This window comes from Rhinoraja longicauda, chromosome 9 (assembly GCF_053455715.1).
Source record: "Rhinoraja longicauda isolate Sanriku21f chromosome 9, sRhiLon1.1, whole genome shotgun sequence".
Lineage (NCBI taxonomy): Eukaryota > Metazoa > Chordata > Chondrichthyes > Rajiformes > Arhynchobatidae > Rhinoraja > Rhinoraja longicauda.
In genome coordinates, this window is record NC_135961.1 from 62,612,548 (window position 1) to 62,628,145 (window position 15,598).

General features: G+C 47.4%; 1 protein-coding gene across 1 annotated transcript in view; it reads left to right on the top strand.

The window, feature by feature from the left end:
• Positions 1–15,598, top strand: part of plcb1 (phospholipase C beta 1) — a 641,072-nt gene that overhangs the window by 21,092 nt on the left and 604,382 nt on the right. The window lies entirely within an intron of this gene.

Here is a 15,598-nt window from a genome sequence, read left to right on the forward strand (position 1 = left end):
CCTTTGTGTAAAACGAAATTTCCACTCTGGCCCCTGTTAAATCTTTCCCTCCTCACCTTGAACCTATGTCCTCTGGTTCTTGATTCCCCTACTCCGGGTAAAAGACTCTGTGCGTCTACCCGATCTATTCCTCTCCTGATCTCATGCACCTCAACATGATCACCCCCCTCATCCTCCTGCGCTTACAAGGAACAGAGTCCCAGCCTGCTCAACCTCTCCCTGTAGCTCAGGCCTTGAAAGACTGGAGCGACTAGGCTTGTATACACTGGAATTTAGAAGGATGAGAGGAGATCTTATCGAAACGTATAAGATTATTAAGGGGTTGGACACGTTAGAGGCAGGAAACATGTTCCCAACATTGGGGGAGTCCAGAACAAGGGGCCACAGTTTAAGAATAAGGGGTAGGCCATTTAGAACTGAGATGAGGAAAAACTTTTTCAGTCAGAGAGTTGTGAATCTGTGGAATTCTCTGCCTCAGAAGGCAGTGGAGGCCAATTCTCTGAATGCATTCAAGAGAGAGCTGGATAGAGCTCTTAAGGATAGCGGAGTCAGGGGGTATGGGGAGAAGGCAGGAACGGGGTACTGATTGAGAGTGATCAGCCATGATCACATTAAATGGCGGTGCTGGCTCGAAGGACCGAATGGCCTCCTCCTGCACCTATTGTCTATTGTCTATTGCCTTCGAGTCCTGGCGACATCTTCGTAAATCTTCTCTGCCCCCTTTCTAGTTCAACAACATCTTTCTGAAAACAGGGTGACCTGGTCTCTCCAGAATCGTGACGATCACAACTTGATTGCCAGAAGAGGATTGTAGAACTATTTGCCTGAGTATTTTATTTTATATAAGTGACAACAGACGCAATGCTAATTGGAATGATGTGACTTGGGTCACGTATTAGTTGCACCTGAAAATTAAAAAAATATATATTTTGAAACATTTAAGAAATCTAAATTGCTCTCCTCCAATAACAGATTGTAAAAACAGCAGCTTATTAAAATATAGACCAGAGGATTTAGATACATAGACAATAGGTGCAGGAGGAGGCCATTCGGCCCTTACATTTAGTTTCAGTTTAGAGATACAGCGCGGAAACAGGCCCTTCGGCCCATTGAGTCCACGCCGACCAGCGATCCCCGCGCACTAAACCTATCCTACACACACACGCACGCACGCACGCACACACACACGCACGCACGCACGCACGCACGCACGCACCCACGCACACACGCACACACACACACGCACACACACACACACACACACACACACACACACACACACACACACACACACACACACACACACACACACACACACACACACACACACACACACACACAAGGGACAACTTACAATTTTACTGAAGCCAATTAACCTACAAACCTGCACGTCTTTGGAGCGTGGGAGGAAACCGGAGCACCCGGAGAAAACCCACGGGGAGAACGTACAAACTCCGTACAGACAGCACTCGCTCGGTAACACGAGGCAATAAACAAAACTGCAACTCTGACCAGTAATTTAGCATGTTTAAATCACCTCTATGTTGAACAGCATCTCGATGTAGGGTGTTCTCATGTGTAGGAAAGAAGTGCAGATGCTGGTTTAAACCAAAGGAAGACACAAAAAACTGGGACAGGCAGCATCTCTGGAGAGAAGGAATGGGTGGCGTTTCGGGGTCGAGACCCTTCTTCAGTGGGCTTCTGTTTGGATGTGTAGATTAAAGCTTTAATGGGAGATGGGAAATATAATGCGTAAGAAAATAACTGCAGATGCTGGTACAAATCGAAGGTATTCATTCACAAAATGCTGGAGTAACTCAGCAGGTCAGGCACCATCTCAGGAGAGAAGGAATGGGCGACGTTGCGGGTCCGTACAGACAGCACTCGTAGTCAGGATCGAACCCAGGTCTCTGGCGCTGTGAGGCAGCAACTCTACCGCTGCGCCACCGTGCTGAGAAAACGGTGTGGAAGGAGAATTGGGTTCTAGGGGAAGCTTTATTTATTTATTTTCGGGGTTCCGTGAAGAAATCAGATGTTCATAAGTCACTGTGCCTTTTCTGCTAGTCACTGCAGGTATCCGGAGGGTAATCAATACGTTACGTGGCGCAGCTGGTAGAGTTGCTGCAGCACAGTGCCGGAGACCCGGGTTTGATCCTGACCTCGGGTGCTGTCTGTGTGGAGTTTGCACGTTCCACCCCGTGACGGTGTGGGTTTCCTCCCACATCCCAAACGCGTGCAGGTTTGTAGGTTAATGGGCCTCGGTAAATCACCCAATGTCTCGTGTGGGAATGACTAGCGTGAACGGGCGATCGCTGGTCGGCGTGGACTCGGTGGGCCGAAGGGCCTGTTTCCGTGCTGTGTCTCAAAGCGCTGTATCTCAAAGAGAGTTGTGAATCTGTGGAATTCTCTGCCTCAGAAGGCAGTGGAGGCTAATTCTCTGGATGCTTTCAAGAGAGAGTTGGATAGAGCTCTGAAAAGATAGCGGAGTCAAGGGTACTGATAGCAGATGATCAGCCATGATCACAGTGAATGGCGGTGCTGGCTCGAAGGGCCGAATGGCGTCCTCCTGCACCTATTGTCTATTGTCTAACTGATGAATGCCCTCGTGCGTGGTGAGTGGATGAGAAAGTGAGATAGCATAGAACTAGTGTGAATGGTTGGCATGGGCTCAGAGGGGGCCGAAGGGCCTGTTTCCATGCTCTATGGCGAAACTAAATCATCCATAATGATCCTCAAGTAGATACAACTCGGCCTGTTCATGGTTTCATGATACTTCATCCAAAACCCATCTCTTGGCAAAGACGACAGAAATAAAGCATTTAAAATCCTCCAGGCCAATTTTCAAGGAAATAAAATTTGAGATTTCTTTCTGGCCCAAAGCCCGGGCAATTCTCCAAAGCACCACTCCAGCCCTAGGTTCTCTGAAGTTAGCAAACTCTGTGTGTTATACAGCAAAGAAATAGGCCTTTTGGAGCATCACATCCTCACCTGAAACGTCACCACTACCTTCTCTCCGGAGAAGCTGCCTGACCCGCTGAGTTACTCCAGCATTCTGTGTCCATCTTCGGTGCAAGCCAGCATCTGCAGTTCCTTCCTACCTCGACCACTGCACTAATCCCATTTGCCTTCGTTGTTTAGTTTGGTTTAGTTAGATAGAGCTCTTAAGGATAGCGGAGTCAGGGGGTATGGGGAGAAGGCAGGAACGGGGTACTGATTGAGAACGATCAGCCATGATCACATTGAATGGCGGTGATGGCTCGAAGGGCCGAATGGCCTCCTCCTGCACCTATTGTCTATTGTCGAGACTATTCATCAGACTGAGAAACGGGAGAGGGAAACTCGAGTCAAGTTCAGAGGCAAGCTAACCCGAAACATCACCTATCAAATGTTCTCCGCAGATGCTGCCTGACCCGCTGAGTTACTCCAGCATTTTGTGTCTTTTTTTTTTCTCTCCTCCAGAATTTTTTTTTTTTGTGCTGGGTTTTATGAAACTATCAGTTCTAGCATATGGGAATAACAACAAAATTGCATTTGTGTAACATTGCTGCCACAAGGAAACTACCAGATGCTTCATAGCAGTAATGCCAAGACACAGTAGGACATTGTGGGCTGATGGCCATCAGCCTGGTCTGGGAGTACAATTTTGAGGAGAGTTAGGATGAGTCTAGGTACAGTATGTTCAGTTTAGTTTAGAGACACAGAGCGGAAACAGGCTCTTCGGCCCACCGGTCCGCGCCGAACATAAACACTATCCTACACCCACTAGGGACAATTTTTTACATTTACTAAGCCAATTAACCTACAAACCTGTACGTCTTTGGAGCGTGGGAGGAAACCGAAGGTCTCGGAGAAAACGCACACAGGTCACAATAGACAGTAGGTGCAGGAGGAGGCCATTCGGCCCTTCGAGCCAGCACTGCCATTCAATGTGACCATGGCTGATCATTCTCAATCAGTACCCCGTTCCTGCCTTCTCCCTATACCCCCTGACTCTGCTATCATTAAGAGCTCTATCCAGCTCTCTCTTGAATGCATTCAGAGAATTGACCTCCGCTGCCTTCTGAGGCAGAGAATTCCACAGATTTCCAACTCTGAGTGAAAAGGTTTTTTCCTCATCTCCGTTCTAAATGGCCTACCCCTTATTCTTAAACTGTGGCCCCTTGTTCTGGACTCCCCCAACACTGGGAACATGTTTCCTGCCTCTAACGTGTCCAACCCCTTAATAAACCTATAAAATTTGTATTTTTTTCTTTGATGAAGCTATCTAAAAGCCTCTTAAACACCACTATGGTATCTGCCTCCACCAGCACTACCCCTGACAGGGCGCTTTCCAGGCACCCACCACCCTCTGTGTAAAAATAAATCTTGCCCCACACATCTCCTTTAAATTTTGCCCCCTACACTTTAAAGCTATGCCTTCTTGCCTTTGACATTTAGATACATAGACAACAGGTGCAGGAGTAGGCCATTCGGCCCCTTGAGCCAGCACCACCATTCAATGTGATCATGGCTGATCATTCTTAATCAGTACCCCGTTCCTGCCTTCTCCCCATACCCCCTGACTCCGCTATCCTTGAGCTCTATCTAGCTCTCTTTTGAATGCCTGCAGTGAATTGTCCTCCATTGCCCTCTGTGCCAGAGAATTCCTCAAATTCACAACCCTCTGGGTGAAAAAGTTTTTCCTCGTCTCAGTTCTAAGACGTACAGGTATGTAAGTTAATTGGCTGGGTAAATGTAAAAATTGTCCCTAGTGGGTGTAGGATAGTGTTAAGGTACGGGGATCGCTGGGCGGCACGGACTTGGTGGGCCGAAAAGGCCTGTTTCCGGCTGTATATATATGATATGATATGATATGATATGATATAAATGGCTTCCCCTTTATTCTTAAACTGTGACCCCTGGTTCTGGACTCCCCCAACCTCGGGAACATGTTTCCTGCATCCAGCATGTCCAATCCCTTAATAATTTTACATGTTTCTACAAGATCTTCCTCTCATCCTTCTAAATTCCGGCAAATACAAGCCCAGTCGCTCCGTCCTTTCATCATTTGACAGTCCCGCCATCCCGGGAATTAACCTGGTGAACCTACGCTGCACTCCCTCAATAGCAAGAATGTCCTTCCTCAAATTGGGAGACCAAAACTGCACACGGTACTTCAGGTGTGGTCTCACCAGGGCCCTGGACAACTGCAAAAGGACCTCCTTGCTCATAAACTCAAATTCTCTTGCAATGAAGGCCAACGTGCCATTGGCTTTCTTCACTGCCTGCTGTACCTGCATGCTTAATTTCCACCCTGGGAGGGGAAAAAGGTTCTGACTGTCTACCCTATCCATGCCTGCCACTAATTTTGTAGACTTCCATCAGGTTTCCTGGTATGTAATTTGCTTTTACCGGTAGCTTTTCTGCTCTATGTAGCAGCTGCTGGGAAAAATCATTAAGAGAAATCAGTTCACTTTAATTTAGTTTATTGTCAGGTGTACCGAGGTACAGTGAAAAGCTTTTGTCGCGCGCTAACCAGTCAGCAGAAAGACAACACACGATTGCAATCGAGCCATCCACAATGTACAGAGACATGATAAGGGAACAACTTTCAGTGCAAGGTAAAGCCTGCAAAGTCTGATCAAGGATAGTCCGAGGGTCACCAATGAGGTAGATAGTAGTTCGGCACTGCTCTCTGGTTGTGGTGGGATGGTTCAGTTGCCTGATAACAGCCGGGAAGAAACTGCCCCTGAATCTGGAGGTGTGCGTTTTCACACTTCTGTGCCTTTTGCCCGGTGGGAGAGGGGAGAAGAGGGAAGTGGCCGGGGGTGAGACTGGTCCTTGATTGTGCTGCCTTCTGAAATAATTAAGGTTGACACAAAATGCTGGAGTAAATCAGCGGGTCAGGCAGCATCTCTGGAGAGCAGGAATGGGTGACGTTTCGGAGTCGAGCCCCTTCTTCAGACCGAAGGTATTTATTCACAAAGGTACCAGCATCTGCAGTTATTTTCGTACACTTCTTCAGGCTGATGTCAGAGGAGTGTGCGGAACAGAGATAGAATGTAGTCGGAGACAGTAAGACTGGTGGGAAGGGGGAGGGAATGGAGAGAGGGAGGGAAAGCAAGGGTTACTTTACTTGAAGTTAGAGAAGTCAATGTTCATACCGCTGGGGTGTAAGCTACCCAAGCGAAATATGAGGTGCTGTTCCTCCAATTTGCGCTGGGCCTCACTCTGACAGTGGAGGAGGCCCAGGAGAGAAAGGTCAGTGTGGGAATAGACAATAGACAATAGGTGCAGGAGGAGGCCATTCGGCCCTTTGTGCCAGCACCGCCATTCAATGTGATCATGGCTGATCATTCTCAATCAGTACCCCGTTCCTGCCTTCTCCCCATACCCCCTCACTCCGCTATCCTTAAGAGCTCTATCTAGCTCTCTCTTGAATGCATTCAGAGAATTGGCCTCCACTGCCTTCTGAGGCAGAGAATTCCACAGATTCACAACTCTGACTGAAAAAAGTTTTTCCTCATCTCCGTTCTAAATGACCTACCCCTTATTCTTAAACTGTGGCCCCTTGTTCTGGACTCCCCCGACATTGGAAACATGTTTCCTGCCTCTAACGTGTCCAACCCCTTAATAATCTTATACGTTTCGATAAGATCCCCTCTCATCCTTCTAAATTCCAGCGTACGCGAGCCCAGTCGCTCCAGTCTTTGAACATACGACAGTCCCGCCATTCCGGGAATTAACCTGGTGAACCTACGTTAATGGGAAGGGCAGAGTTAAAGTGCTGAGCCACCGGGAGATCAGGTAGGTTTTGGCGGACTGAGCGGAGGAGGGTGATCAGCGAAAGGATGGCCGAGCCTGCGATTGGTCTCGCCGATGAAGAGGAGTCCACACCTGCAGTAGATGGGGTTGGAGGAGGTGCAAGTGGACCTCTGGGACTGACTGGTGGAGGTCCTTGGACAGGTGTTACACTCCATAATAATTAGTTCAATCGCTGGGTTATGAGCTATGATAATATCATCAGTTGATTAATTTGCTACAGTGTGGCCTGGCATAAGGACAGCTTGTTAAAGAAGGAATGTAGCCATCTGTGGCTCTTTTAAAAGGAGGAAAAAAAGAATCAAGTTGAAAACGTTACCATCTGCAGCTTAAAAATGTTCAGATATCATATTTACTGTTGATTTTGCTCCCGTTTGCCATTTGTATTCTTTGCTTGCCTGTAGATCCTGCCATCAGTGCTGCTGTTAGACTGCATCGGTTGCAGGAAGGCAGCTCTGTAAACGTAGAGAGATGCAGCGCGCAAACAGGCCCTTCGGCCCACCGAGTCCGTGCCGACCTGCGATTTTGGAACGGAGATGAGGGAAAACTTTTTCAGTCAGAGAGTTGTGAATCTGTGGAATTCTCTGCCTCAGAAGGCAGTGGAGGCCAATTCTCTGAATGCATTCAAGAGAGAGCTCGATAGAGCTCTTAAGGATAGCGGAGTCAGGGGGTATGGGGAGAAGGCAGGAACGGGGTACTGATTGAGAATGATCAGCCATGATCATATTGAATGTTGGTGCTGGCTAGAAGGGCCGAATGGCCTACTCCTGCACCTATTGTCACTCTGTACACTGGCACTATCCGACACACCCTGGGGACAATTTACAGAAGCCAATAGGGCGGTACGGTGGCGCAGCGGTAGAGTTCCTGCGTCACAGCGCCAGAGACCCGGGTTCAATCCTGACCATGGGTGCTGTCTGTACGGAGTTAGAAACATAGAAACATAGAAAATAGGTGCAGGAGGAGGCCATTTGGCCCTTCGAGCCAGCACCGCCATTCACTGTGATCATGGCTGATCATCCACAATCAGTAACCCGTGCCTGCATTCTCCCCATATCCCATAATTCCGCTAGGCCCTAGCGCTCTATCTAACCCTCTTTTAAATTCATCCAGTGAATTGGCCCCCACTGCCCTCTGTGGCAGAGAATTCCACAGATTCACAACTCCCTGGGTGAAAAAGGCCTACCGTTCTCCGCTCTAAATGGCCTACCCCTTATTCTTAAACTGTGGCCCCTGGTTCTGGACTCCCCCAACATTGGGAACATGTTTCCTGCCTCTAACGTGTCCAATCCCTTAATAATCTTATACGTTTCGATAAGATCTCCTCTCATCCTAAATTCCAGTGTATACAAGCCTAGTCGCTCCAGTCTTTCAACATATGACAGTCCCGCCATTCCGGGAATTAACCTAGTAAACCTACGCTGCACGCCCTCAATAGCAAGAATATCCTTCCTCAAATTTGGAGACCAAAACTGCACACAGTACTCCAGGTGCGGTCACACTAGGGCCCTGTACAACTGCAGAAGGACCTCTTTGCTCCTATACTCAACTCCTCTTGTTATGAAGGCCAACATTCCATTGGCTTTCTTCACTGCCTGCTGTACCTGCATGCTTCCTTTCAGTGACTGATGCACTAGGACACCCAGATCACGTTGTACTTTTCCGAACTTGACACCATTCAGATAATAATCTGCCTTCCTATTCTTACCACCAAAGTGGATAACCTAACACTGCTCCAGCTCCCTCTCACGCTCCAAAGACGTGCAGGATTGTTGGTTAATTGGCTTCGTTGTAAATTGTAAACTGTCCCCAGTGTGTGTAGGATAGTGGAGTGTCCAGGGTGATTGCTGGCCGGCGTGGACTCGGTGGGCCGAAGGGCCTGTTTCCAGGCTGTATCTCTAAGCTAAACTAAACTAAAATGAACCTCTTTGAAAAGTACGTCTTTGAAATGTGGGAGAAAACACCGGAGCGCCCGGAGCAATCCCACGGAGGTCACGGGGAGAACGTGCAAACTCCGTACAGACAGCACCCGCAGTCATGAACGAACCCGGGCCTCTGGCGCGGTGAGACGGCAACTCTACCACTGCGCCATCGTGCCGCCCTAAGTTTGGCTCAGACAATTGTTCGGTACCTACAACCCTATTTTGCTGCTGGCAATAGCTCAATTTAAACCAAAACCTCCAAGTTTCAATATCAGAATATCGCAGTATAGAAGTTGGGAAGTCATGTTGCAGTTGTACCAGACGTTGGTGAGGCCACATTTAGAGTTTTGTTCTCAGTTTTGTTCCCCCTGTTGGAGGAACAAGTTAGTAAGGGTGCAGAGAAGATTTACGAGGAAGTTGCCAGGATTCGAGGGCCTGAGCTACAGGTAGAGGTTGAACTGACTAGGACTACTGAAGAAGATGCAGGGTGATTTTATAGTCGTGAGTGAGATCATGAGAGGAATAGGCGGAGTAAATACAGATAAGGTGGTCATAAAGGCATTTGGCACTTTGGCCTTCATCAGTCAGAGTACTGAGTGTAGAAGTTGGGAGGTCATGTTGCAGTTGTATAAGACGTTGGTGAGACCACATTTAGAATATTGTGTTCAGTTCTGGGCACCGTGTTATAGGAAAGATATTGTCAAGCTTGAAAGGGTTCAGAAAAGATTTACGAGGATGTTGCCAGGACTAGAGGGTGTGAGCTATAGGGAGAGGTTGAGTAGGCTGGGTCTCTATTCCATGGAGTGCAGGAGGATGAGGGGAGATCTTATAGAGGTGTACAAAATCATGAGAGGAATAGATCGGGTAGATGCATAGTCTTTTACCCAGAGTAGGGGAATCGAGGACCAGAGGACATTGCTTGAAGGCGGGAGGGAAAAGATTTAATAGGAGTCGGAGGGGCTACTTTTTTACACTTCGGGTGGTGGGTGTATGGAACGAGCTGTCAGAGGAGGTAGTTGAGTATGGGACTATCCCAACGCTTAAGAAACATTTAGACAGGTACATGGATAGGACAGGCTTGGAGGGGTATGGGCCAAAAGAAGGCAGATGTGACTAGTGTAGATGGGACATGTTGGCCGGTGTGGGCAAGTTGGGCCGAAGGGCCTGTTTCCATGCTATCTGTCCAAGTAAGAATGTTTTGCACTTTAGATTCAATGTGCAAACACGTGATTAAGCTGCAGAAACGATACCATCCACTTGTTCAGTCTGAAGAAGGGTCTCGACCCGAAACGTCCCCCATTCCTTCTCTCCAGAGATGCTGCCTGACCTGCTGAGTTACTCCACCATTTTGTGATACCTTCGGCTTGTTACATGTTTCTGTTGAATTTAATCGCGGCATAACAATAAATGAATTTTAATTGACATCTGCAAGAATCATTCTCCGTTTTTGTTGATCATATTTGCAACAAAAAAAAAACAGAGACCAGTTTTGGAACTAGCACCTTTAGCGTAGTAAAACCTCTCACAAACATGTTCATTTTATTTGATAACTGCAAGGATTCCTCTTTATTCTGTTGATCCTGTGCGATACACATCAGTTGAATTACTCCATAAGTTACAGGAGCAGAATTAGGCCATTCGGCCCGTCGAGTCAGCTCCACCATTCGATCATGGCTGATCGATTTTTCCCTCTCAACCCCATTCTCCTGCCTTCTCCCTGTGACACCTTTGACACCCATACTAAAAAAATGTACGTGTCAATCTCCGCTTTAAAAATATCCAATGTCTTGGCCTTCACAGCCTTCTGTGGCAATGAATTCCACAGATTCACCACCCTCTGACTGAAGAAATCCCTCCTCATCCCCTCTTCTCCACTGACCAAGGTTTTATGTTGAGTGCTGTAAAAATGGCATTCTGCTTTTTCGTCATCTGTTTTTAGGCCTAAATTTAAGTTGATGATTGTGGAAAGAATGGGTCGACTGGGCTTGTGTTCACTCGAATTTAGAAGGATGAGAGGGGATCTTACAGAGACATATCAAATTCGTAAGGGATTGGCCAGGCTAGATGGAGGAAACATGTTCCCAATGTTGGGGGAGTCCAGAACCAGGGGCCACAGTTTAAGAATAAGGGGGGGGCCATTTAGGACTGAGATGAGGAAAACACTTTTTCTGCCAGAGAGTTGTGAATCTGTGGAATTCTCTGCCTCAGAAGGCAGTGGAGGCCAATTCACTGGATGTTTTCAAGAGAGAGTTAGATATAGTTATTAGGACTTAACGGAATCAAGGGGATATGGGGAGAAAGCAGGAACGGGGTAATGATTTAGGATGATCAGCCATGATCATATTAAATGGCGGTGCTGGCTCGAAGGGCCGAATGGCCTCCTCCTGCACCTATGTTTCTATGTCACATGTTCCGAGGTACAGTGAAATGCTTTGTTTTACCTGCTTGCCAAATAGATCAGATATACCACACATAGATACCATCAAATCAAACTCAAGTACAAGTTCCCGGAATGGTGGGACTGTCATATGTTGAAAGACTGGAGCGACTAGGCCAGTGGAGGCCAATTCTCTGAGTGCATTCAAGAGGGAGCTAGATAGAGCTCTTAAGGATAGCGGAGTCAGGGGGTATGGGGAGAAGGCAGGAACGGGGTACTGATTGGGAATGATCAGCCATGATCACATTGAATGGCGGTGCTGGCTCGAAGGGCCGAATGGCCTCCTCCTGCACCTATTGTCTATTGTCTATTGTCCCGGGTGTGTGTAGGATAGTGTTAATATGCGGGGATCGCTGGTCTGTTTCCGCGCTGTATCTCTGGACTAAACTAAACAATGACCGAGGTTTAAAGTAAGCCGGGTTCACAGGCACATGTACCCCTCGAAGGTAGAGGAAGATCTGAAGAAGGTGTTCCCACCCAAAACGTCACCCATTCCTTCCCCCCAGAGCCGGCTGAGTTACTCCAGCATTTTGTGTCTGTCTTCGCTGCAAACCAGCATCTGCAGTTCCTCCCGACACATTCCGACTCTTAATTCCTCAATAGGTCTTTTGAGTGAAGTCTTGTGCAAGTAAGTGCATGCACTATGCCAACGACACCCAAACCCAAGCTTTGAAACACAATCGATTCTGGTGCTGAGTGCTGCTAATCCACTCCACTCTTTAGCGGCTAAATATTTTCTTCCATGCTAATTACATTAACGGTATCTAACAACAAAAATATATAATAGCATGCAAACCACTAGATTGCCACTTCAGCAGCATCAGGTATTCATTCGTTTTCAATACAGCCCGGCAAATGGCACTTAATTGAAACTCACAGCCCACCAAAGTTTTTTGATGCAACTTTCTTATTTATAACCATATAACCATATAACAACTACAGCACGGAAACAGGCCCGTTCGGCCCTACCAGTCCATGCCGACCATTCTCTCTGACCTAGTCTCATCTACCTGCTCTCAGACCATAACCCTCCAATCCCCTCTTATCCATATACCTATCCAATTTACTCTTAAATAATAAAATCGAGCCTGCCTCCACCACTTCCACCGGAAGCCCATTCCATACAGCCACCACCCTCTGAGTAAAGAAGTTACCCCTCATGTTACCCCTAAACTTTTGTCCCTCAATTCTAAAGCTATGTCCCCTTGTTGGAATCTTCCCCACTCTCAAAGGGAAAAGCCTACCCACGTCAACTCTGTCGTCCCTCTTAAAATTTTAAAAACCTCTATCAAGTCCCCCCTCAACCTCCTACGCTCCAAAGAATAAAGACCCAACCTGTTCAACCTCTCTCTGTAGCTTAAGTGCTGAAACCCAGGCAACATTCTAGTAAATCTCCTCTGTACCCTCTCCATTTTGTCGACATCCTTCCTATAATTTGGCGACCAGAACTGCACACCATACTCCAGATTCGGCCTCACCAATGCCTTGTACAATTTTAACATTACATCCCAACTTCTATATTCGATGCTCTGATTTATAAAGGCAAGCATACCAAACGCCTTCTTCACCACCCTATCCACATGAGATTCCACCTTCAGGGAACAATGCACAGTTATTCCCAGATCCCTCTGTTCCACTGCATTCCTCAATTCCCTACCATTTACCCTGTACGTCCTATTATGATTTGTCCTACCAAAATGCAGCACCTCACACTTATCAGCATTAAACTCCATCTGCCATCTTTCAGCCCACCCTTCCAAAAGGCCCAAATCTCTCTGTAGACTTTGATTAGATTTACATAAAAACCTGGGGTAGATTTTAGCTCAGTAAAAATTTGAGATGCGGGCCCTTCAGGATATGAATATTGATTTGTCGAACTTCAAGTAACTCCTGCATTCCCTCTCTCTCCATCCCTCCCCCACCCAAGTCACACCAGCTTCTCGTTCTCACCCAGCAAACAACTGACAACGGCCCACTTCCATTAACATCGTTACTTTCCTTGCATATCTTTCATTCATTGAGTCTTTGTCGCTCTATCCCTCTCGTCTATATCTCTCCCGTAACCGAAGAAGGGTCTCGACCTGGAACGTCACCCATTCCTTCTCTCCGGAGATGCTGCCTGTCCCTCTGAGTTACTCCGGCATTTAATAAGTCCACCTTCGGTACGTCAAGTCCACGCTGACCGTCGATCACCTGTTCACACCGGCTCTGTGTTGTCCCACTTTCTCTGCCACTCCCTGCACTCTGGGGGTCAATTCACCGAGGGCCGATTGACCGACAAACCCGCACGTGGGAGGAAACTCACGCGGTCACGGGGAGAACGTGCAAACTCCGCACAGACAGCACCCGTTGTCAGGACCAAACCCGGGTCTCTGGCGCTGGGAAGCTGTGGCCCTGCAAGCTATCAATTTCTTCCATGCGCTTCAAGTACCTGAGAGGTGAACTTGCGGTAGGGAGGAACTGCAAATGCTGGTTTACACAGAAGATAAGACACAAAATGCTGGAGTAACTCAGCGGGTCAGGCAGCATCTCTGGAGAGAAGGAATGGGTGACGTTTCGGGTCGGGACCCTTCATCAGACTGAATCAGGAGAGAGGGGAACGAGAGACCAACTGGCTGGTTATCTTCCCCTGTGCTCTACCGTTTCGATAAGATCCCCTCTCATCCTTCTAAATTCCAGTGTATACAAGCCTAGTCGCTCCAGTCTTTCAACATATGAAAGTCCCGCCATTCCGGGAATTAACCTAGTAAACCTACGCTGCACATCCTCAGTTAGGACAGGTTTGGAGGGTTATGGACCAAGTGCAGGCAAGTGGGACTAGTGTAGCTGGGCCATTGTTGGCCGGTGCGGGCGAGTTGGGCCGAAGGGCCTGTTTCCACACTGTATCACTCTAGGACTCTCAATGACTCCAAGAGGTTATCAAGAACCTGAGCACATACTGTAAGTTTAAGGTGAGGGGGGAATAGTTTATTGGGAAGCTTGAGGGGCAACTTATTCACTCAGAGGGTGGTGGGTGGATGGAACCAGCTGCCAGGGGAGGTAGTTGAGGCAGGGACTGTGACCAGTGAATGGACATTTGGACAGGTACATGGGTTAGGAGGATATGAGCCAAACACAGGCAGCATCTCTACTTCTGCACCACTGACTATGAATTCGTAAATCCAGACTAGAATATCAGCTTCCTCTATCATTTCATGAGAGAAGGGATCTTACAGAGACGTATAAAATTATGAAAGGACTGGACCAAGCTCGATGCAAGAAAAATGTTCCTAATGTTGGGGGAGTCCAGAACCAGGAGCCACAGTCCAAGAATAAAGAGGGGGAAGTGGGGGGGGGGGGGGGGGGGGAGGCATTTAAAACTGAGGTGAGAAAGAACTTTTTCACCCAGAGAGTTGTGAATTTGTGGAATTCTCTGCCACAGAGGGCAGTGGAGGCCAAATCACTGGATTGATTTAAGAGAGAGTTAGATAGAGCTCCAGGGGCTAGTGGAATCAAGGGATATGGGGAGAAGGCAGGCACGGGTTACTGATTGTGGACGACCAGCCATGATCACAATGAATGGCGGTGCTGGCTTGAAGGGCCAAATGGCCTCCTCCTGCACCTATTTTCTATGTTTCTATGTTTCATTCGGACACTGAATGTTTTATTTTGAAAGCTGCTGTGTCTTCGCCAGCTTGTTTCAGTGCCTGCTACATTTTTATACACCACTCGAGTTCTCTCTTAACTGCCTTTCTCTATCCAAACAGCCCTGATATCTCTTTGGTCTTCACTTTGGTCGAGTCCAAAATCTACCCATCAACTTCTTTGCAAAAGCATTAGTGTGAAAATGTTTCGTTATCGCAGATTCCAAGACGACTGCAAAAGCTTTATAAATATTTAAATTTCGCTCTTTGTGTTAACCGTGGGGAATATATTAAAAACTCACCAAAAATCAATGCCAACATTGATTTTTGTTTATAACGGGTCTATTTTAGATTTTAACTCGACGTACGAAATGTCTAAGGGTTGGTCTATAAACACCTCTGTTGGGAGTATGGCATAGATTATTCGAGGCACAGGAAATGAATGAATGGGATTAAAAGTACCGTTAGCAAATTTGCAGATGATACAAAGCTGGGTGGTAGTGTGAACTGTGAGGAAGATGCTATGAGGTTGCAGGGTGACTTGGACAGGTTGTGTGAGTGGGCGGATGCATGGCAGATGCAGTTTAATGTGGATAAGTGTGAGGCTATCCCCTTTGGTGGTAAGAATAGGAAGGCAGAGTATTATCTGAATGGTGTCAAGTTAGGAAAAGGGGACGTACAACGAGATCTGGGTGTCCTAGTGCATGAGTCACTGAAAGGAAGCATGCAGGTACAGCAGGCAGTGAAGAAAGCCAATGGAATGTTGGCCTTCATAACAAGAGGAGTTGAGTATAGGAGCAAAGAGGTCCTTCTGC